Source organism: Eumetopias jubatus, unplaced genomic scaffold (assembly GCF_037043125.1).
Source record: "Eumetopias jubatus isolate StellerSeaLion01/CBP00866 unplaced genomic scaffold, mEumJub1_p1.0 scaffold_7, whole genome shotgun sequence".
Lineage (NCBI taxonomy): Eukaryota > Metazoa > Chordata > Mammalia > Carnivora > Otariidae > Eumetopias > Eumetopias jubatus.
The window spans coordinates 137,037,265-137,061,362 of record NW_028274813.1 but is presented as its reverse complement, the minus strand read 5'-3'; the positions used below and the strand labels follow the sequence as shown (position 1 = coordinate 137,061,362).

The 24,098-nt window shown below is 39.1% G+C and overlaps 1 protein-coding gene across 4 annotated transcripts in view; it reads left to right on the top strand.

Moving 5' to 3' along the window:
- The window catches only part of PCSK6 (proprotein convertase subtilisin/kexin type 6), a 186,200-nt gene that overhangs the window by 66,782 nt on the left and 95,320 nt on the right, over positions 1–24,098 (top strand). The window lies entirely within an intron of this gene.

Here is a 24,098-nt window from a genome sequence, read left to right as displayed (position 1 = left end):
TCTCTTGCTAGGATAAGGCTTTAGAGCAAACAGTTACATGTCTTCTTCCCCATCTGAGCCTGGCAGTTTGACTATCCAAACTGGCGATCAACAGGTACTTCGAAGTATCAATTAGAAGCATTTTGTTGAGCTGGGAGCTGAGCAGGTGCATGCCATGGGCATGAATGGTCCTTGAGCATCCAGATGGCTTTGAGGCACCCCTGTCCTCACTTGGGACTCTCTCGGTTTGGAGGTGCTCATGCTCACTCAGTGGGTGTGCTAGGATGCTGCCTTCCCAGGGCATTGCCTTCCCTGCTGCTTTGCCTTTGCTGGGGTGACTGTAGCCCCCTCAGGTCTCCTATGAGCTGCACAGGGGGAGCGGTTGGGTTCCCTGGATCACCCTGGAGGTTTTGATGAATAAATACCCCTAAGAAGTCTCTCCATAAACTGTAGGACCAGGCTGACCTGGGTACCGATCCCAATTCCACCACCCGCTAGCTGTGTGTCCTTGGATGACCAGTGTAACCTCTCTGAGCCTCGGTTCCTTCATCTGTGGAGGCAGAATGGCAGTAATTCAGCTGACTCCCTGGGTCTGTTCTGACCATGAATTGAGACACTCTGTGTGGAAAGCATTGGCTGAGGGCTAAGTGTGCAGGGGGACTCCAAGCAACTCCATCCCTCCTGCTAAAACTCGGAGGCAGAATAAAAGTGATTTGTTTTGCCTTGCATGAGGGGTAGACCCCACCTTTGGGATCGTCTGAACCCTGCTCCCCAAAGACCCTGGACTAGCACTGACATTGTCTGCAAGCTGTTAGAAGTGCAAAAAATCATAGCCCCTGTCCCAGACCTACTGAGTCAAGATCTACATTATAACAAAATCCCTAGAGGGTGTGACAACAAATGTCAGTTTGAGATGTGCTGGTTTAGAGGGTTCTGGAGTCAGGCGGGTAGGTAACACCCACATTGTGGGCCGTGATGAGCAGCCAGTGGAGTTAAGGAGGAAAAGAACCTCCAGAGAAAGTGCACATGAGTGTGGTTGGTTCTCACTCTATACTCTGTGCAAAATTGTTACCCCAGTTTCCCAAATTCTGAAGAGATCACTTCTACGACCAGGGCTTGGGAACAGGAATATTTTTTAGTTAATGTATTTAATATCTCTGAGTATGAACTATACATATAATACTGTGCTAGCCACTGAGGGGAAGAATGAGGATAAGACAGACGCAATCTGGGACCTTCTAGGAGCTCCGCACATCTTTGGGGTGAACAGTGCAAAAACACGAAAGATAGTACAAGACCAAGTACTGAAATGACAGAGGCAGACAGGGGGTCCTAAGTTTGGCAGGGCAAGCACTCAGTGAGGGCAGAAGCATGAGGATAAGGCATGAGCTCCACATGAGAGAATTCGACTGGGAACAGAGAAAGTGCTGAGGGAAAAATAGGATCTGCAGCGTGGAGGCATGCCACGTAGGGTTAGGGACCATAGGGTGGGGCTGGCCATGGAGACGCAAGTGTGGGGTTCGAGGCTGGCATTTCCCCAGGGGACCTTGACAGCTGTGTCTGCAAAGATGCTTGTACACAGCTCCAGCCCCACCATGCAGGCCGTGACCCCTTCTTCCTCCAAGCACACCCCCGGACAAGGCGACCTTCAGGCAGCGCTGACAGAGCCTCCCTCTCTGAGTGTGCTAATGCACAGCAGAAACTTCTGAGATGCCAATGGAACTGACTATGAGCTTACCCTTTAATTTTTTCTTTTTTTAGCTGTTGCTCAAGAGATTAAAGTATATTTCCTAACTTACTCCAATCTATCTGGAATCACTCTTGACTACTTCATGTATTAGATATGAACCTAAAACAGATTATTTGAATTCACACTCACTCTCATGCTTTGTGCTATTGTTATTCTTGCTTTAAACAGTTGACTTTAAAATATTAATGGAAAGGAATATATTTACCTACATATTTACCATTCCCAGTGTTCATCCTTACTTTCTAACTTCAGAGTTCTATGTGGTTTCCATTTTTCTCTAGCCTGAGAATTTCTTTTTGTATGTTTTGAAGTGCAGGTGTAGTGATGACAATTTATCTCAGCATTCATCTGAAAGTGTCTTTATTTCATCCTCATTTTTGAAAGAAATTTTGTTGAACATAGAATTCTAATGTGACCTGTTTTTCTTTCAACACTTTAAAAATGTTCTTCCATTGTCTTCTGGTGTCCATTGTTTCTGATGATGAGTCATTTATAATCCTTATTGTTGTTCCCCATTTACATAATGTGATTACTTTTTTCCTGTGCTTTGCCTGTGACTACAATGTCCTTTGGTGTAATTTTCTTCATGTTTATCTAGCTTGGGGTTTGCTTGGCTTCCTACTGGCTTGTTTTATTTTTTGGTCTAAGTCAAATGTGGAAAAATTTCTGTCATTATTTAATTTTTTTCAACCCTATTTTCTCTCTCCTCTCTTTGGGCACTAGTTATAGTTGTTAGATTGCTTGATATACCTTACAGGTTACTGAGGCTGTGTTCATTCTTTTAAGTCCTTTTTTCCTCTCTGTGCTTCAAATTGTATGATTTCTATTGCACCGTCTTCGGGTCCATTAATACTTTATTTTGTTGCGTCCAGTATGTTGTTAATTCCATCCAATGAATTTTTTTTTTTTAACTTTTCAGATCTCCTGCCTTTCTGTCCTGTGATTTCCACTTGACATTTTTTTTTTATTGTTTCCAGGTCCTTCCTGAGATTCTTCTTTTCTTCACCCATTATTTCTATTTTTGTTTTAGATTTTTTAACATATTTGTAAGAGTTGAAGACTTGTACTAATTCCAGCATCTAGGTCATTTCTGAGTGTTTCTAATGATTGATTTTTCTTTTTACAATGGGTCATATACTCCTCTTTCTTTGCACATGGCTAGTAAATTTTTGCTGTACACTAGACATTGTTGTGCTACATTGTAGAGACTCTGGATTCTGTGATCTTTAAATGCTGTTGAGTTTTGTTCTAGCAGTCAGCTCAATTTGAACATGTGGAGGTTTGATTATTCATTTTTTATGGTTGATCTCTTTCTGATTTGCCCTTAGCCTTAGGGAAGATTCCTTATCCCAACTACATAGTCTTTACTTTTAGATCATGACCCTTTTGGCGTCTCAGTGGAAAGATTGAAATGTTTACCAAGACCTCTAACTTGACAAGAGTCAAACTCCAAATTGACTGCCCTGCAATAGGCAGCAGCTGAAATATCTACTCCGCTCATTCAGCCTCCAGCTGGTCTTTTCCTCCTGAACTTCTTAGAGTCTTGCCCAAACATGTTTAGTTCAGGGGTCAGCCAAGTGTTTGAGGGGAGTTTACATGTCCTCTTCTGTGGCTCTCTCCTTTCTGGGATTCATCTCAATTTCCAGCTGCTCTAGCAGTCCCAAACTCCATTCCATGCCTCCCCGGGAGAATTGGTTTGCACTTTCCTGCTTAGGTTCTAGTGTCTCCATACCAAGAGAATTGGGGAGTTCCCTCAGAAGAAAAGTTATTTAAACTTGCATCATACCCAATATGGTTCCCTTCTTTCAAGAACTGAATCCCCTGCCTGCCTCTGCCTTCCTCTTGTTGCTTTCCAATGCCCTTATAAAGTCGTGTTTCTATTCAATAAATCTTTTGTTGAGAATTTCATTATTATTTTTTAGAGGAGTTAGCATGATGGAATCTACTCTGCTGTTATTAGAACTATAACTTGTGGTTTCTTTACCAAATAGATGATGTATTTCGTACTATTGCTGCATGACAGTTATTGCAAAATGTATCTGCTTAACCAACAAACATGTGTTAACCAGCAGAGATAGTGGCTCAGGGTCATTCATAAGGTTGCTGTCAAGCTGTTGGCTGTGACTATAGTCTGAACACTTGACTGGCCTGGAGGATCCACTTCCAAGATGGGTCACTTATTTGGCTATTGGCTGGAGCCCTCCATTCCTTGCTGGCTGGTGGCAGAAGCCCTTCTTCCTTGATTCCTCACCATGTGCAGCTTTCCATAGGGTTCTTAGAGCGTCACCATAACATGGTAGCCAACTTCCTTTTTTTTTTTTTAATTTTATTTATTTATTTGAGAAAGAGAGAGAGAGTGTGTGCACAAGCAATGAAGAGGATGAAGCAGGCTGCCGACCAAGCAGGGATCCCGATGCGGGGCTCAATCCCAGAACCCTGGGATCATGACCTGAGCCGAAGGGAGACGCTTAACCAGCTGTTTTGGGATTCAATACACTTCAAAAGATCTGTTTTGTTTTTTGTTTTGTTTTGTTTTGTTTCAGGGAAATTTTCTTCTGTTATTGTTTTGAACATTTTGGGTTCCATATATGCAGTTTTAGTCTTCGTGTGTACCACTTATACATATATTGGATTTCTAGTTCCTGACTTCTGTATTTCTTTCTAATCATATTTAACTTTTCATTTCTTTCCCATTTTATTTATTTAGTTTTTTCAGTTTTTCTCAAGCCTGTCCTCCATGTCTTTGGCCGTTTCACCAGTGTCTTTTTTCCTAGAGAAAACTCTAGTAAGGCTTTCATTTCTAAAATTGTTTAATGTTTTCCTTCTACTTCTGTCCTGAGGATGAACACACTTGGGGCCTCTTTCTGTTGCCTTGTCATCTCTTCATTGAACACTTGTATATATTTGATCTCTTGCTTCAGAGAGAAATTATATTTTCTTTAAATTATGCAGAAATGTTTGTTTATGCTCTCATCATTCTCTTGTACTTGTTATGCCCCATTTTTCCTTGTTTCTTATAATGTTGTTGCATAGATGTCATGCTAATCACTTTCTGGTTATTATTAATGACTGGCTGGAGAGCAGATGAAGGCTTTCTCTCTAGGCCGGTGAGATGCTAAAATATGGGGGTTGGGGTGGGGAGGATCAGGGGAGGGAGCAAGGCTGCAGGCACTGAGGACTTGGGTTTGTGGACCCAGATCCTTCTCTTCTGCCAGTCTAGTAGCTTTAGGAGCTACTGGATTAGCATTAACTCCTGTTATGCTCACAACAGTGGGGATGGGGCAGAGCTGATTGTCACTTACTTTTTCTCCTCCAACAAACCATGTCACAAAAAAATGCCTGTTCTTTTTTAAGGAAAAAAAAAAGATTTTGTTTATTTATTTAAGAGAGAGACAGAGAGCACAAACTGGGGGAGGGGCAGGGGAGAGGGAGAAGGAGACTCCCCGCTGAGTGGGGATCCCGATGTGGGGCTCAATCCCAGGACCCTGAGATCGTGACCTGAGCCAAAGTCAGACACTTAACCAACTGAGGCACCTAGTGCCCCAAAATGCCAGTTCTTGGAAAGATAGTGTGTCTGTATAATTCTTGGTCAGACCTCAATGTTTCTAAAATAATAGATTTTTTGGGCACCTGGGTGGCTCAGATGGTTAAGCGTCTGCCTTCGGCTCAGGTCATGATCCCAGGGTCCTGGGATTGAGTCCCGTATCGGGCTCCCTGCTCCTTGGGAGCCTGTTTCTCCCTCTGCCTCTCTCTCTCTCTCTCTCTCTCTGTCTCATGAATAAATAAATAAAATCTTTAAAAAAAAATAAAATAAAATAATAGACTTTTCACTTTTGCTGTGAAAGCAACGTAGTGTGGCAAAGAAACAAACCCTCCCCTCAACCCCCAGCCACCTGTGCCCTGGTCATAAGGTCCTCAGGTGCATCACCTACTTTATGGAGAAATTACGCACCCTAGGGAATCATAGAGCCATGTGTCATCTTCATTGTTTCCAGGGAGGAGAGTGGGGTACTCTGTGTTTAACTGGAAGTCTCTTTCATTTCATAGAAATTTTAAATTTTTTATTAAGTTGTAGGGCTGTACATTGATGATTTGTTCCTTTTTTTCTATGTTTAATATTTCAGTAAAAATCTGTTTAAAATGTTTTTATGTTGTTAGATTAGTTCATCATTTTCGTGACTCTTGGCTTTGGGATCTTGCTTAGAAAAGTCCAAGATAATAAATCGATTGTCCTGGATTTCCTCTAAAAACTTAGCTTTAGAAGAGTTCATCTTAAAGCTTTTATGGTTTTGTCTTTTGCATTTAGCTTTTTAATCCATGTGGAATTTATTCCTGTGTATGGTGTGAAGGAGAGATATAACTTTATTTTTCCCTGCAGTTTATATTTAGTGATGTGCACATGCCACCCTTATCCTCCATTGTTTCATTAGTTTCATTAGCTTATTTGTTTTCAATCCCTAAACAAGACTTCACTATTATTATAGTTTAAGAGGATTTTTTGGATAACTTAGAGGACAAATTTCCTCTTAACGGTTTTTTTTTTCAAAAATTTCTTGGCTATTCTTGCACATTTTCTCTTTCAGATGAACTTGAGAATCTGCTTGTCAAGTTCCATAAAAAATCCTGTTGGGATTTTGATTGGGATTGCATGGAAATTATAGATTAATTGGGGGAGAATTGACATCTTTACAATATTGAGTCTTCCCACGCAGGAACATGGTATGTTTTTCTTTATTCAGGTCTTCTTTGACATCATTTAAAAGTGTTATCACTGTCTTCATATCAATCTCATGCATTTCTTATTAGGTGTGTATCTAGGTCAGTTTTTTAAATTGTATTTCCAATTGGTTATTATTGAAGTGGATATAGGGAAACTATTGATTTTTGTGTGCTGGGTTTTTGTATCTGGCCATCTTAATGAACTCTATTAGTATTATAATTTTTTGTTCTCTTGGCTTTTCTGGACTGATGTAAATAAAAGCTCTCTGTAAATGTAATGGTGGTTTTTATCTCTTTAATAACTCTCATTTCTTTTTCCTGTCTTATTTCAATGTATAGGGACTCCTGCTGAGTATTAAATAGTGGTGATTTATAGGTCTTGTTGTTTTATTTCCTGTTTATACATGAATGTTCCTAGTATTATACCATTTGTAGATGTCTTCCATAGTTTTTCTGTAATTACTTTTTACTAAAGGAAATTTTTATATTCCTAGATTTCTAAGAGGTTTGATTGGGAATGGATTTATTGAATTTTATTACATGCTTTTTAAAAAGCACCTATTGAGATAATTATATTGCTTTTCAAGTTTACTATTTAATTTGTTTGCTGTAGTAAATTACAGTCATATATTTCCTAGTAGTGGAAATTTCATTCTTCCATTCTTAGAATACGTTCTATATCATTATGAGTATTGTTCTTTTAATACACTGCTTGCTGTTTTCAATTGTTAATATGTTATGTGTGGTCTTTGAATCTTTGTCTATCAGATAGTTTGAACTACAGTTGTTGTGTTTTGTGATGTCCGTCTCCAGGTTGGGTATCAGAATTATGCTGGTTTTGTAGGATGAATTATGAAGTTTTCCATCTTTTACTGTGCTCTGAAACAGTTTGTGTACTGGGGACATTGCCTGCTTTCTTAAATGTTCATAGGACTGATAAATCAATTTGACCAGACGGGATGACTCTTCAAAAGGCTAAGTCTATTCAGGATTTATATTTCTCCTTGAGGAAATTTTGGTCATTAAATTTTCCTACAAAATTATTCATTTCTCCAGATTTTCAAACATATGACCTATAAATTTAATATTGTATTCTTATAATTAAAAAGGTATATCCTCCACATTCATACTTAAAATTGTTCCTGGGTGCCTGGGTGGCTCAGTTGGTTAAGCAGCTGCCTTCGGCTCAGGTCATGATCCTGGAGTCCCGGGATCGAGTCCCACATCGGGCTTCCTGCTCGGCAGGGAGTCTGCTTCTCCCTCTGACCCTCTTCCCTCTCGTGCTCTCTGGCTCTCATTCTCTCTCTCTCAAATAAATAAATAAAATCTTAAAAAATAAATAAATAAAATTGTTCCTAATCTTACTTGTGGCATCTCTCCTTTCCTCCTTGATCAGACTAATGAAAAATTTGCTATTTTATGAAATAGTTTTTTTGTGAGAACAAGATTTTGATCTTTTTTTATTATTACTATTTGAATTCTTTTGTTTTCTAATTCATGAATTCTACTTTCCTTTGTTTATTAATTTCTTTGGCTTTTTCATTTTTATTATTGTAGTTTTTTTCCTAGCTCCCTGTAAAGAATGCTTGTTAGTTCTTTATTTTCAGGTTTTGATGTGCTCTAATAAGTAAATAAATGTTCTATATACTTTCCTCCCATTACCTATCTCTGGCTTAATTATACAGCGTTCTTATTGTTATTTGTTTCTGAATAATTTTTATTTGAGCTTTGACTTTTTAACCCAAGAGTTATTTATAAGGGATTTAAATTTTTTTTTCCAACTGGGTAGATTTTTTTGGCACTCCTTTTGTTACTAATGTTTAACTTCATTGCGTTGGGATCAGAAGCTGTGTTCTGTATAATTTCTACCTTTTGGAATTTGTTGAGTGTTTCTTTGTGGTCTAATGCATGTTAATTTTTGTAAATATTCCAATGGGTTTTTGAAGAATATTTTTATTCTTTGCTTATTGAGTAGAAAAATCTATCAGAGGTTGCAACTGGTGGCCCACAGACTGCCTTGGCCTACAGATGTGTTTTGTGTGACCCACACAAATGTTTTTTTTTTTTTTAAACTTATGCAGAAATTTACAAATCAAGGGATTTCCTAAGAAAATATGAGTTTATCTTCAAAAATCAGGAGGTCTGGCCATGCTGGGCCTCATTCCTTCACGGCAACAGTTAGCTGGGTATGCACCGTGACTGCTCCTTCAAAGAGCATTTCATCCATCTCCCTCACTGCCTGGTTCAATCGACGTTTCCCCTTCAGCCATTTGTCCTGCCTTCCTGGTGCCTGAGGGATCCATGTGTGTCACCAGTGGGCCTGATCAAGCTCTATCAAAAGTTTGGGAGTCTTGTGTTCTCTTTGCCTGGTCAGTTGCTGAGAAGGGATGTTGATCTCCATGATGACTGTGGATTTGTTGATCTCCCTCAAGTTTTGGTGTCTAAGTTTCATAGCCGTGTTACAAAGGGCACAAAAGTTATCATCTCTTGTTGCTGTAATGAATCTTTCTCTAATCAATATGAAAATCCTCTCTTTGTTTCATTGTCTTTATGCCTTTCGTTGTTCTTATCATCATTTGCCTCATATATGTTTCATTCCTTTATTTCTACCCTTAGTTTTATAAGCAGCCTGTATCTGGCTTTATTTACTTATTTTTCTTGTACATTTTAAGAGTCGCTTCAAAGAGGGAATTTGATATGTTCACATTTGATATATTTAGGCTTATCTCCGTGACTGACCCTATTTTGCTTTCTCTTAATTGACTTAATTTACTGACTTATTTTTTTTCTTTAAATTTTTTATTGTTATGTTAATCACCATACATTACATCATTAGTTTTTGATGCAGTGTTCCATGATTCATTGTTTGTGCATAACACCCAGTGCTCCACACAGAATGTGCCCTCTTTAATACCCATCACCAGGCTAACCCATCCCCCCAACCCCTCCCCTCTAGAAACCTCAGCTTGTTTTTCAGAGTCCATCGTCTCTCATGGTTCGTCTCCCCCTCCGATTTCCCCCCATTCATTCTTCCCCTCCTGCTTTCTTCTTCTTTTTTTTACTTCTTAACGTATATTGCATTATTTGTTTCAGAGGTACAGATCTATGATTCAACAGTCTTGCATAATTCACAGCGCTCACCATAGCACATACCTTCCCCAATGTCTATCACCGAGCCACCCCATCCCTCCCACGCCACCCCCACTCCAGCAACACTCAGTTTGTTTCCTGAGATTAAGAATTCCTCGTATCAGTGAGGTCATATGATACATGTCATTCTCTGATTGACTTATTTCACTCAGCATAACACCCTCCAGTTCCATCTACGTCATTGCAAATGGCAAGATCCCATTCCTTTTGATGGCTGCATAATATTCCATTGTATATATATACCACTTCTTCTTTATCCATTCATCTGTCGATGGACATCTTGGCTCTTTCCACAGTTTGGCTATTGTGGACATTGCTGCTATAAACATCGGGGTGCACGTACCCCTTCGGATCCCTACATTTGTATCTTTGGGGTAAATACCCAGTAGTGCAATTGCTGGATCATATGGTAGCTCTATTTTCAACTTTTTGAGGAACTCCATACTGTTTTCCAGAGTGGTTGCACCGGCTTGCATTCCCACCAACAGTGTAGGAGGGTTCCCCTTTCTCCGCATTCCTCGCCAACATCCATCGTTTCCTGAATTGTTATTTTTAGCCATTTTGACTGGTGTGAGGTAGTATCTTGCTGAGGTTTTGATTTGGATTTCCCTGATGCCGAGCGATGTTGAGCACTTTTTCATGTGTCTGTTGGCCATTTGGATGTCTTCTTTGGAAAAATGTCTGTTCGTGTCTTCTGCCCATTTCTTGTTGGATTATTTGTTCTTTGGGTGTTGAGTTTGATAAGTTCTTTATAGATTTTGGATACTAGCCCTTTATTTGATATGTCATTTGCAAATATTTTCTCCCATTCTGTCCGTTCTCTTTTGGTTTTGTGGACTGTTTCTTTTGCTGTGCAAAACCTTTTTATCTTGATGAAATCCCAATAGTTCATTTTTGCCCTTGCTTCCCTTGATTTGGCGATGTTTCTAGGAAGAAGTTGCTGCGGCTGAGGTCGAGAGGTTGCTGCCTGTGTTCTCCTTTAGGATTTGGATGGACTCCTGTCTCACATTGAGGTCTTTCAACCATTTGGAGTCTGTTTTTGTGTGTGGTGTAAGGAAATGGTCCAGTTTCATTCTTGTGCCTGTGGCTGTCCAATTTTCCCAACACCATTCGTTGAAGAGACTGTCTTTTTTCCATTGGACATTCTTTCCTGCTTTGTCAAAGATCAGTTGACCATAGAGTTGAGGGTCCATTTCTGGGCTCTCTGTTCTGTTCCATTGATCTATGTGTCTGTTTTTGTGCCAGTACCATACTGTCTTGATGATGACAGCTTTGTAATAGAGCTGGAAGTCCGAAATTCTGATGCCGCCAGCTTTGCTTTTCTTTTTCAACATTCCTCTGGCTATTCGGGGTCTTTTCTGGTTCCATACAAATTTTAGGATTCTTTGTTCCATTTCTTTGAAAAAAGTGGATGGTCTTTTGATGGGGATTGCATTGAATGTGTAGATTGCTCTAGGTAGCATTGACATCTTCACAATGTTTGTTCTTCCAATCCATGAGCATGGAACGTTTTTCCATTTCTTTGTGTCTTCCTCAATTTCTTTCATGAGTATTTTATAGTTTACTGAGTACAGATCCTTTGCCTCTTTACTTAGATTTATTCCTAGGTATCTTGTGGTTTTGGGTGCAATTGTAAATGGGATCGACTCCTTGATTTCTCTCTCTTCTGTCTTGTTGTTGGTATATAGGAATGCCACTGATTTCTGTGCATTGATTTTATATCCTGCCACTTGACTGAATTCCTGTATGAGTTCTAACAGTTTTGGGGTGGAGTCTTGGGTTTTCCACATAAGTATCCTATCATCTGCAAACAGTGAGCGTTTGACTTCTTCTTTGCCGATTTGGATGCCTTTGATTTCTTTTTGTTGTCTGATTGCTGTGGCTAGGACTTCTACTACTATGTTGAATAGCAGTGGTGATAGTGGACATCCCTGCCGTGTTCCTGACCTTAGGGGGAAAGCTCTCAGTTTTTCCCCAATGAGAATGATATTCACTGTAGGTTTTTCATAGATGGCTTTTATGATATTGAGGTATGTACCCTCTATCCCTATACTCTGAAGAGTTTTGATCAAGAAAGGATGCTGTACTTTGTCAAATGCTTTTTCTGCATCTACTGAGAGGATCATATGATTCTTGTTCTTTCTTTTGTTAATGTATTGTATCACGTTCATTGATTTGCGGATCTTGAACCAACCTTGCAGCCCAGGGATAAATCCCACTCATGGTGAATAATCCTTTTAATGTACTGTTGGATCCTATTGGCTAGTATTTTGGTGAGAATTTTTGCATCCATGTTCAACAAGGATATTGGTCTGTAATTCTCCTTTTTGATGGGGTCTTTGTCTGGTTTTGGGATCAAGGTAATGGTGGCCTCATAAAACGAGTTTGGAAGTTTTCCTTCCATTTCTATTTTTTGGAACAGTTTCAGGAGAATAGGTATTAATTCTTCTTTAAATGTTTAGTAGAATTCCCCTGAGAAGCCATCTGGCCCTGGGCTTTTGTTTGTTGCGAGATTTTTGATGACTGCTTCAATTTCCTTACTTATAGGTCTGTTCAGGTTTTCTGTTTCTTCCTGGTTCAGTTTTGGTAGTTGATACATCTCTAGGAATGCATCCATTTCTTCCAGGTTATCTAATTTGCTGGCATAGAGTTGCTCATAATATGTTCTTATAATTGTTTGTATTTCTTTGGTGTTGGTTGTGATCTCTCCTCTTTCATTCATGATTTTGTTGATTTGGGTCATTTCTCTTTTCTATATGGTAAGTCTGACCAGGGGTTTATCCATCTTGTTAATTCTTTCAAAGAACCAGCTCCTAGTTTCGTTGATTTGTTCTACTGTTCTTTTGGTTTCCGTTTCATTGATTTCTGCTCTGATCTTTATTATTTCTCTATATATTCTCCTGCTGGGTTTAGGCTTTATTTGCTGTTTTTTCTCCAGCTCCTTTAGGTGTAGGGTTACGTTGTGTATTTGAGACCTTTCTTGTTTCTTGAGAAAGGCTTGTATTGCTATATACTTTCCTCTCAGGTGTGCCTTTGCTGCATCCCAAAGATTTTGAACCATTGTGTCTTCATTTTCATTTATTTCCTTGAATTTTTTTAATTCTTCTTTCATTTCCTGGTTGACCCATTCATTCTTTAGTAGGATGCTCTTTAGCCTCCATGTATTTGAGTTCTTTCCGACTTTCCTCATGTGATTGAGTTCTAGTTTCAAAGCATTGTCGTCTGAAAATATGCAGGGAATAATCCCAGTCTTTTGGTACCAGTTGAGACCTGATTTGTGACCTAGGATGTGATCTATTCTGGAGAATGTTCCATGGGCACTAGAGAAGAATGTGTATTCCGTTACTTTGGGATGGAATGTTCTGAATATGTCTGTGAAGGACATTTGGTCCAGTGTGTCATTTAAAGTCTTTATTTCCTTGTTGATCTTTTGCTTAGATGATCTGTCCATTTCATTCAGGGGGGTGTTAAAGTCCCCCCCATTATTGTATTGTTGTCAATGTGTTTCTTTGCTTTTGTTATTAATTGCCTTATATAATTGGCTGCTCCCATGTTAAGGGCATAGATATTTACAATTGTTAGATCTTCTTGTTGGATAGACCCTTTAAGTAGGATATAGTGTCCTTCCTCATCTCTTATTACAGTCTTTGTTTTAAAATCTAATTTGTCTGATATAAGGATTGCCACCCCAGCTTTCTTTTGGTGTCCATGAGCATGGTAAATGGTTTTCCACCCCGTCACTTTCAATGTGGGGGTGTCTTTGGGTCTAAAATGAGTCTCTTGGAGACAGCATATCAGTGGGTCTTGTTTTTTAATCCAATCTGATAGCCTGTGTCTTTTGATTGGGGCATTTATCCCATTTACATTCAGGGTAACTATTGAAAGATACGAATTTAGTGCCATTGTATTGCCTGTAAGGTGACTGTTACTGTATATTGTCTGCGTTCCTTTCTGGTCTATGCTGCTTTTGGGCTCTCTCTTTGCTTAGAGGACCCCTTTCAATATTTCTTGTAGGGCTGGTTTCGTGTTTGCAAATTCCTTTAGTTTTTGTTTGTCCTGGAAGCTTTTTATCTCTCCTTCAATTTTCAATGACAGCCTAGCTGGATATAATATTCTTGGCTGCATATTTTTCTCGTTTAGTGCTCTGAAGATATCCTGCCAGTCCTTTCTGGCCTGCCATGTCTCTGTGGATAGGTCTGTTGCCAGTCTAATGTTTCTACCATTATAGGTTACATATCTCTTGTCCTGAGCTGCTTTCAGGATTTTCTCTTTGTCTCTGAGACTCGTAAGTTTTACTATTAGATGTTGGGGTGTTGACCTATTTTTATTGATTTTGAGAGGGGTTCTCTGTGCCTTCTGGATTTTGATGCCTGTTTCTTCCCCACATTAGGGAAGTTCTCTGCTATAATTTGCTCCAATATACCTTCTGCCCCTCTCTTTCTTTCTTCTTCTTCTGGGATCCAATTATTCTAATGTTGTTTCGTCTTATGGTATCGCTTATCTCTCAAATTCTGCCCTCATGACCCAGTAGTTGTTTATCTCTCTTTTTCTCAGCTTCTTTATTTTCCATCATTTGGTCTTCTATATCGCTGATTCTCTCTTCTGCCTCGTTTATCCTAGCAGTTAGTGCCCCCATTTTTTATTACACCTCATTAATAGCCTTTTTGATTTTGACTTGGTTAGATTTTAGTTCTTTTATTTCTCCAGAAAGCGTTTCTCTAATAATTTCCATGCTTTTTTCAAGCCCAGCTAGTATCCTTAAAATCATGATTCTGAACTCTAGGTCCAACATCGTACTAATGTCCATATTGAGTAGGTCCCTGGCAGACGGTACTACCTCTTGTTCTTTTTGCTGAGGTGATTTTTTTCCATCTTGTCATTTTGTCCAGAGGAGAATAGATGAATGAGAGAACAAAATGCTAGCAGGTTAACAACGTCTGCAGAAAATATACTCTAAACAAATTAGAAAAGACCTGAAACCAGGGGAAAAGAAAGGGAAAGAAAGAAAAAAGAGAGAAAAAAAGAAAAAGATAAAGATAAAAACAAACAAAAACAGAACAAAACAAAAAAAACAGAATATGATCAAATATGATCAGGCTGGTGCATAGATCAGTGCCACACACTAGATTTTGGGTGTATTTTGGTCTGTTAGAAGAAAGTGCCTCCCAAAATTTTAAAGAAAGAAAAACTTATACGTATACAAAATAAGGGTTGATACGATGAAGGGATGGAATATGACTAAAGATGAAAATTATAAAAAATTTTAAAGAAGGAATTGATAAGAAGTTGTTTGAAAAGAGAAGAGGATTTAAAAAAAAAAGAAAAAAGGGGGTGGGAGAGAATGTGATCAGGCAGGAGACTAGAACAAAGCCATACAGTAGAGACTTAGGGTATATTTTGATCTATTAGAAGAAACTGTATCTCAAAATTTTAAAGAGAGAACAACATATATATATATATATGCCAAAAATGAGGGTAACTACTATGAAGGTATAGAATATGACTCTAAAAATAAAAAATAAAAATGTTTTTTTAAAAAAGGGACTGATAAGATGTTGGTTGAAAAAGGGAAAAAGAAAAATTCAAAAAAAAAAAGTTAAAAAAATTAACTTTGAAAGACTGAAGAATCATATTAAAAAAGCCATGAATTCTATGTGCAGTATTCCCCTAGCGCTGGAGTTCTCCTGTTCTCATTGATTGGTAAACTTGGTCTTGGCTGGCTGTTCATGTTGATCTTCTGGGGGGAGGGGCCTGTTGCCGTGGTTCCCAAATGTCTTTGCTGGAGGCGGAATTGCCCCGCCCTTTTTGGTCCGGGGCTAAGCAAGCTGCTCGGGTTTGCTCTCAGGAGCTTTTGTTCCCCGCAAGCTTTCCGAACAGCATTGGAGGACGACAGTGAAAATAGTGGCCTCCCAATCTCCACCCGGAGGAGCTGAGAACTTGGGGCCCCGCTCCTCAGTGCGCCCCCAGAGAAAAGCAGTCACTCCCGTGTCCCCGGTCTCCGGCCGCACTCCGTGCTCACCCGGCCTGTGACCGAGCGTTTCTATGTCTGGCACCCGACCCCGTGTGGAGTCTCCAAACCCAGCACATCCCTGCGGTGCACTCCTGCGCCGCTCCTCCCGGGGGAGGAAGGGGAGTCTCCCCAGCTCTGCCGCTTGTTGGGTCCCTGCTGGAGGAGCAGTGGCCCGACTGGGCCGCGGATCACAGTTTATGGCAACCCCGAGGTGAGAGTCCGCGCCTCGGCTCCGTCTCTGCAGCCGGCTTCCCCGCTCCGATCCCTGGGAGCTCTGCCGCACTCAGGCTCCCCCGGTCTTTCTGTGACCCCGAGGGTCCTGAGACCACACTGTCCTACGAGGGTTCCACCCCCCGCTTAGCCACTGGAGCGACGTCCCTCCGCGGAGCCGACTTCTAACAGTTCCGATTTTGTGCTCCGCGGCTCTAGCACTTGCCAGAAGCGGCCCACGGAGGCCCCTCCCCCGCCGTCTATCCTCCCGAATATCACCTCGGATTCACTTCTCCGCACGCCCTACCTTCCAGAAAGTGGTCGCTTCTCTGTTCAGAGAGTTGTTGCTACTCTCCTCTTCGATCTCCTGTTGAGTTCGTAGGTGTTCAGAATGGTTTGATCCCTATTCAGCTGAATTCCTGGGACCAGACGGAATCCAGGGCTCCTACTCCTCCGCCATCTTGCTCCGCCCCCTTACCGACTTATTTTTACTTTTTTTTCTTTCTGTTTCTTTTACTTCCCTGCCCTTTGCTCTCTTCTTTGCTTTCTTTCATTCTAATGGCTTGAAATCTTTACATTCTAATTCTGTCTTTCTAATCCTCTGAGGCACACATACTAGAATTTATATTTTCCTACGCTGTGTAGCATTGCTCGGTATCTATCCCCTTCTCCTGAGCAAAAGAAGAACCTTACCATAGTTTCCTTTCCCTCTGCCATCTTCTCTTCTCCTTCATCACCTCCCAAAATTGGGGCCTCCAGGATTTTCACTCCATATTGTTATTAACAGTTTTACATGATGCAACAACAGTCATGTCAGCTTACTCATAAATGTGGACCATTTTCTTTGGTCACCATTGTTTCTTTGATCTTATATCATTCTTTATGTTAAATTCTTTATTTTACAAGATTGTCTTTTCGATTAAATCATTCATTCTAAAAGACATTTTTGAGTGTTCCCATACAGGTGGATGGTTATATAGGTAATAACTCTTCCGAGTTCTTGAAGGCTTTATTTTCTCCCAACAAATTTGGCTGTGTTGAGATTTTAGGTTCAAAATAATTTTCACTCAGAATTTTAAAAACATTGTCCCTTTCATCTTTGGGCATCTAGTGTTGCTGATGAGGGGTCCAATGCCAATATTAATTTTTGTTCCTTTTCAGATAACTTGTTTTTATCTTCCAGAAAGCTTCAGGATTTTTCTTTTTCATTGTTCTCAGACTCAACCTCTTTGTGTCTGGATGTGAGTTTGTTTTCATTTCCTGCCTGGCTCTCAGTGAGCCCTTTAAAGACTCCATATTGTTATTAACAGTTAAACATTACACTTCAATAATTATGTGAGCTTAACTAAAAAGTGGACCAGTTTCTTTGGTCACCATTGTCTTGGGTGTTGGGAGAATCCCTAAAGTCAGTATTCCAGCTCTCTAATACCCTATCTATCCGGTTTGTAAATTCTGAAAATAGTTTCTCATCTAGTACTTCTAGTTGATGTTTTCAATTAAATTTTTATTTAAAATAATTGGTAGATTCACATGGATTATAAGAAGTAATACACAGAGATCCAATTTTCCTTTACCCAGTTTTCCATAATGGTGACATCTTGCAAAAGAATAGTACGATATTACAACTTGGATGTTGATACTGATACAGTCACAATATAGAATAGTTCCATCACCAAAAGAATCCTTCATGTTGCCCTTTTATAGCACACATACTCCCACCCTAACTCCTTCCCTAATCCCTTGGCAACCAACCACTCATCTGTTTCCCATTTCTATAATTTTGTCATTTCAAGAATGTTATATAAATGAAACCATATACTATGTAGCCTTTGGAGTTGGTTTTTTTCACTCAGCATGATTCTTTGGAGATTCATCCAGGCTGCTGTGTATACCAGTAGTTTGTTCCTTTTTATTAAAAAGTAGTATTCCATGGATGGATGTACCACAGTCACCCATTGAGGGACATCTGGATTATTTCTAGGTTTGGGCTATAATAATAAATATAATAATAATATAATAAATATAATAATAAAGCACCTAGAAACATTCTTGTATAGGTTTTGTATGAATGTAAGTCTTCCTTTCTTTGGGATAAATATCCTGGAGTGCAATTGCTGGGTTCTCTAATAGTTATGTGTTAATTTTTTTTAAGAAACTGGCAAATTGGGAGTTCCTGGGTGGCTCAGGTGGTTAAGCGTCTGCCTTCCACTCAGGTCATGGTGCCAGGGTCCTGGGATCAAGCCCTGTGTTGGGCTCCCTGCTCAGCAGGGAGCCTGCTTCTCCCTCTCCCTCTGCTCCTCCACCTGCTGGTGCTCTCTCTCTCATTTTCAAATAAATAAATAAAATCTTAAAAAAAAAAGAAAGAAAGAAATGGGCAAATTGTTTTCCAGAGAAGCTGCACCATTTTACATTTCCACTAGCAATGTATGAATGACCCAGCTTCTTTGCATGCTTGCCAGTAATTGGTAACATCACTTTTTAATTATAGCCATTCTGATAAGTATGTAGTGATACTAATTTGCACTTACCCAAGGCTAGTGATGTTGGAAAGCTTTTCATGTGTTTATTTGCCATCTATATATTCTCTTTTTTTTTATTATTATGTTATGTTAATCACCATACATTACATCATTAGTTTTTGATGTAGTGTTCCATGATTCATTGTTTGCGCATAACACCCAGTGCTCCACGCAGAACGTTCCCTCCTTAATACCCATCACCAGGCCAACCCATCCCCCCAGCCCCCTCCCCTCTAGAACCCTCAGTTTGTTTTTCAGACTCCATAGTCTCTCATGGTTCATCTCCCCCTCCGATTCCCCCCCTTCATTCTTCCCCTCCTTGCTATCTTCTTCTTCTTCTTCTTTTTTTAACATATAATGTATTATTTGTTTCAGAGGTACAGGTCTGTGATTCAACAGTCTTACACAATTTACAGCGCTCACCATAGCACATACCCTCCCCAACGTCTATCACCCAGGTACCCCATGCCTCCCACCCCCCACCACTCCAACAACCCTCAGTTTGTTTCCTGAGATTAAGAATTCCTCATATCAGTGTGGTGCCATCTATTTATTCTCTTTAGTGAAATGTCTCTTCCTATCTTTTGGTCATTTTCTAATTGTAATGTTTGATTTTTAACTGTTCAGTGTTGAGGGTTTTTTGTATATCCTACCTACTAGTCCTTTGATGATCATGTTGTTTGTGAATATTTTCTCCCATTCTGTAGCTTGTGTCTTCATTCTCTTTCACAGGGACTTTTGCAGAGTAGAAGTTTTAATTTTGATGAAATCCATTTATGAATTTTTCCTTTTATGGATCAAGGTTTTTGGTATAAATCTAAGAACTCTTTGCCTTGTCTTCAATTCTGAAGATATTTTATGTTGTTTTTTTTTAAGTTTTTTATGGGTTTAAATTTTATATTTTGAATTCCATCTTGAGAGATCTTGAGTTGATTTTGTGTAAGGTGTGAGACTGAGATCAAGGTTTTTTGTTTTGTTTGCCTGTGGATGTCCAGTTTTTCCAGCACCATTTGTTAAAATGCCCATCTTTCTTACATTGAGTTGCTTTTGCACTTTTGTCAAAAATCAGTGGGAGTTTATTTCTGGGTTCTCTGTCCGGTCTGTCCATCTGTGTGTGTGTCCCTCTGCCAGTGTGGCACAGTCTTGATTATTGTAGCAATATAAAAGTTGTGAAACAGGGTAAACTGCTCCCACTTTTTCTTTTTTCAAAATAATTTTAGCTGTTCTAGTTCTTTTGCCTTTCCATTCAACTTTTATCATTATCTTGTCAATATCTACAGAAAAATCTTGCTGGGCTTTTAGTAGGGATTGTGTTAAACCTATGGATCAGTTGGGACAATTGACATCTTTACTATGTGGAGTCTTTTAGCTCATCCACTGTGTCTCTCCATTTGTTTAAATCTTTGATTTCTTTGTCAGCATTGTGTAGCTTTCACTATACAAGTTCTGTACATGTTTGCTTAGATTTACACCTAAGTGTTTCATTGTATTTTAAGCAAAGCAAAGAGCATTGTATTTTGAATTTTGATGTCCATGTGTTCATCATTAACATATAGAAATGTAATTGTTTTTGTATGTTGATCTTGTATCCTGCAATCTTTCTGAACTGGCTAATTTGTTCTAAGAGATTCCTTGAGATTTTATACTCGATAATGTCATCTGCAGATAGGGGTAGTTTTATTTCTTCTTTCTGATCTACATGCCTTTTATCTTTTCTTGCCTTATTGCCCTGGCTAAGAACTTAAAACCTAGAGTAGACATCCTTATCTTGTTCCTGATCTTCAAGGGAAAGCAGTAAGACTTTCACCATTATGTATAATGTTACCTACAGGTTTTTGTAGATGCTCTTTAGGAACTTGACAATGTTCCCTTCTATTTCTAGTTTTTGGAGAATTTTTAAAAAATGAATGGGTATTGAATTTTGTCACTGCTTTTTTCCTCAGTGAGTGATGTGATTATGTGATTTTTCTTCTTTAGCTTGTTAATATGGTAAGTTAGGTTGGTTGATTTTTGAATATTGATCCAGCCTAGAATCTGTGCAATAAACCCCACTTGGTAATGGTGTTTTCTTTTTATATGTTATTGAAATCGATTTGCCATTATTTTGTTGAGGATTTTTGTGGATATATTCATGAGGGGTTTGGGTCGATTATTTTCTTTCTTTCTTTCTTTTTTCCTGTACTGTCTTTGTCTATTTTTGTATCAGGGTAATACTAGCCTCAGTAAATGAAATGGGAAGTGGTCCCTCATCTTGTATGCTCTGAAAATGATTGTGTAGAATTGGTGTTAATTCTTTAAACTTTTAGTAGAATCCTCCAGTGAAATCGTACAAACCTGGAGATCTTAGGGAGAAAATTTTTTTTTAATTACAAATTCTATTTCTTGAAAAGTATTAGAGCTATTCAAATTACCCATTTCATAGTGGGTGAGTTTTAGCAGTTGGTATTTTTTGAGGAAGTGGTCCATTTTGCCTGAGTTGTCAAATTTATGTGTGTGGAGTTGTTTGTAGTCTTACTTTACATACACTTTTGATGTTTGTATAGTCTGTGGTAATAGTCTCTGTTTCATTCCTGATACTGGTAATTTGTGTCTTCTCTTTTTTTTCTCTTTGTCATTCTTACTAGAAGTTTATCAATTTTGTTGATCTTTTCACAAAACCAGCTCTTTGTTACATTATTTTTTCCAGTGTTTTTCATTTTCAGTGTCATTGTCTTATGCTCTTATCTATATTATTTCCTTCCTTCCTCTTGCTTTGGGATTGCTTAGCTTTTCTTTTTCCAGGATCTTGAAGTGGATGCTTAGGTTATCGATTTGAGACTTTTCCTCTTTTCTAGCATAAACAATAGTGCTATAAATTTCCCTCTCACAGTAGTTTAGCTGTGTCTCCCATATTTTGATATGTTGTCTTTTCATTTTTGTTAAATGTCGTGTATCTTTTTTTTCTTTGAGGCTCCTTCTTGGACCCATAGATTATTTAGAAGTATTTTGTTTCCAACTGTTTGGAGATTTTTCTGTTATCTTTGTTACTGATTATTAGTTTGATTCCATTGTGGTTGGAGAACACATTCTGTGTGAGTTCAGTTCTTTTACATTTGTTGAGGTTTGTTTTATGACACAGGATCTAATCTATTTTGGTATAAATTCTGTTGGCACTTGAAAAGAATGTTTATTCTCCTGTTGATAGGTGGAATGTTCTAAAAACATTGATGATAGGGTTCTTGGGTGGCTCAGTTGGTTAAGCATCTGCCTTCAGCTCAGGTCATGATCTCAGGGTCTTGGGATCGAGCCCTGCATCAGGTTCCTTGCTCAGCCAGGAGTCTGCTTCTCCCTCTTCTTCTCCCTCTGCCCATCCCCCACCCCACTCATGCTCGAGTACTCTGTCTCAAATAAATGAATAAAATCTTCAACACACACACACACACACACACACACACACACACACACACACACAAATGTTGATGAGAACATTTGTTGAGTTGTTGAGTTCTTCCATATACTTACTGATTATCTGTCTAGTTCTATTAATTGCTGAGAGAAGAGTAGTGAAGTCTTCAACTGTAATTGTGGCTTTGTGTATTTCTCCAAGTTCTACCAGTTTTTGTTCACATATTTTGCAGCTCTGTTGTTTGGTGCTTATACATTTAGATTACTATATCTTCTTGGTGAATTGGCCCTTTTATCATTATGAAATATCTCTTTCTGTCTATGGTAATTTCCTTTGCTCTATAGTCTGTCTCATATTAATATAGCTACATCTGTTTTCATTTGATTAAGTTTTTATATTAGTGATATATTTTTTCTGTCCTTTACTCTCATCCTACCTATATTGTTATATTTGAAATGAGTTTCTTGTAGACAGCCTATGTTTGGGCCATGTTTTTTATTTTTTTTTATTTTTTTAAGATTTTATTTATTTATATGACACAGAGAGAGAGATGGCGAGAGAGGGAACACAAGCAGGGGGAGTGGAGAGGGAGAAGCAGGCCTCCCGCTGAGCAAGGAGCCCAATGCGGGGCTCAAACCCAGGACCCTGGGATCATGACCTGAGCCGAAGGCAGCTGCTTAACGCCTGAGCCACCTAGGCACCCGGGGCCATGTTTTTTAGTCCACCCTGCCAATCTCTGCCTTCTAATTGCTATATTTAGACCATTTATACTTACTGTAATTATTAATATGTTAGGATTGAAGTTTGCTATTTTATCTTTTGTTTTCTGTTTGTTCTCTCTGTTTTTAGTTTCTTTTCTTTTTCTTATCTTCCTATAGGTTATTTGAATACTTTTTAGAATCTATTTTGTTTATCTATAGCCTTTTCCTTTTTTGAGAGCGAGAGCACGAGAGTGGGGAGGGGCAAGGGAGAGATAGAGAGAAAGAATCCCAAGCAGGCTCCACACTCAGTTGGAGCCTCCACTGAGTGTGGAGCCCAACACGGGACTCAGTCTCACAACCCTGAGATCATGACCTGAGCCAAAATCAAGAGTTTGACGCTCAACCAACTGAGCCACCCAGGCACCCCTATCTATGACCTTTTAAAGTGTATCTTCTTATATAACTTTTTTTAGTGATTGCTCTTGGTATTACATTATATATACACATCACAGTCTTTGGGTGTTATCATTTTACCGCTTGAGTGAGGTATGGAAACCTTATCTCTCTTACATCCTATTACCCTCTCCTGTTTGTAATTGTCTTAAATATATCTCTACATACATTCAGAACCACATCAGACAGTATTATAATTTTTGCTCCAATCATTAAACATTATTTAGAAAACTTGAAAGAAGGAAAGCCTATTGTAGCTGAAGGTTTGTGTGTCTTGTCAAATTTGGATAGAACTTGGCCATTATATCTTCTAGCACTTTTTCAGCCCTGCTCTCTTTCTCCTCTCCTTCTGGGACTCCAAGGACATGAATCTTAGACCTTTTGTTATAGTTCCAGAAGTCTCTCAGACTCTGTTCATTTTTATTGAGTTTTGTTTGCTGTTATTATTTTGTTTTATTTTTTAGTCTGTTTTCTCTCTGTTGTCAGTTATTCTGTCTTCCAACTCACTTTCTTCTGCCCACTGCATTCTGTTGTGCGATTCATCCACTTAGTTTATTTTGATTATTGTATTTTCAATTCTAAAATTTCTACTTGTTTCCTATGTATATCTTCTATTTCTTTGCTGAGCCTTTGTTTCTTTGTTGAGGTTTTATATTTTTTCATTTGTTTCAAGCATATTTGTAATTGCTCAGAGAAACATTTGTATTATCGCTGCTTTAAAATCTTTATCAAATAAATCTGATGTCCCTGTTACCCCAGTGGTTGGCACCTATTGATTGTCTTGTATCATTCCATTTGTGGTCTTGCTAGTTCTTTTTATGATGTGTGACTCTCAGCTGAAACCTGTACATATTTGTATTATATTATGATGCTCTGGATCTTATTTAAACCTTCTGTTTCAGATGGCTTTCTCGGGCACTGCTAGGTGGGGGAAGGGGACTCCACTGCTTCATTGTTGCCAGGTGTAGGTAGACATCCAAGTCTGCTCATTCACCCACTGTTGGCATCTGAGACTGGAAGGACTTCTCTCACCAGTGCTGAGCAGGGTGGGAATTCCAGCTCCTCATGTGGCCTCCATTGAGGGGTCACCTTCTTACTGTGGTTGATGATGAAAACCCTGACTCACCACCAGGCCTCCTGATATGACTCCAGCGGGGAGGGAGAGAGACACCTTCTCACTGCCAGGTAGGGTGGAAGACCAAGCTTCCCCACAGGACTTTCA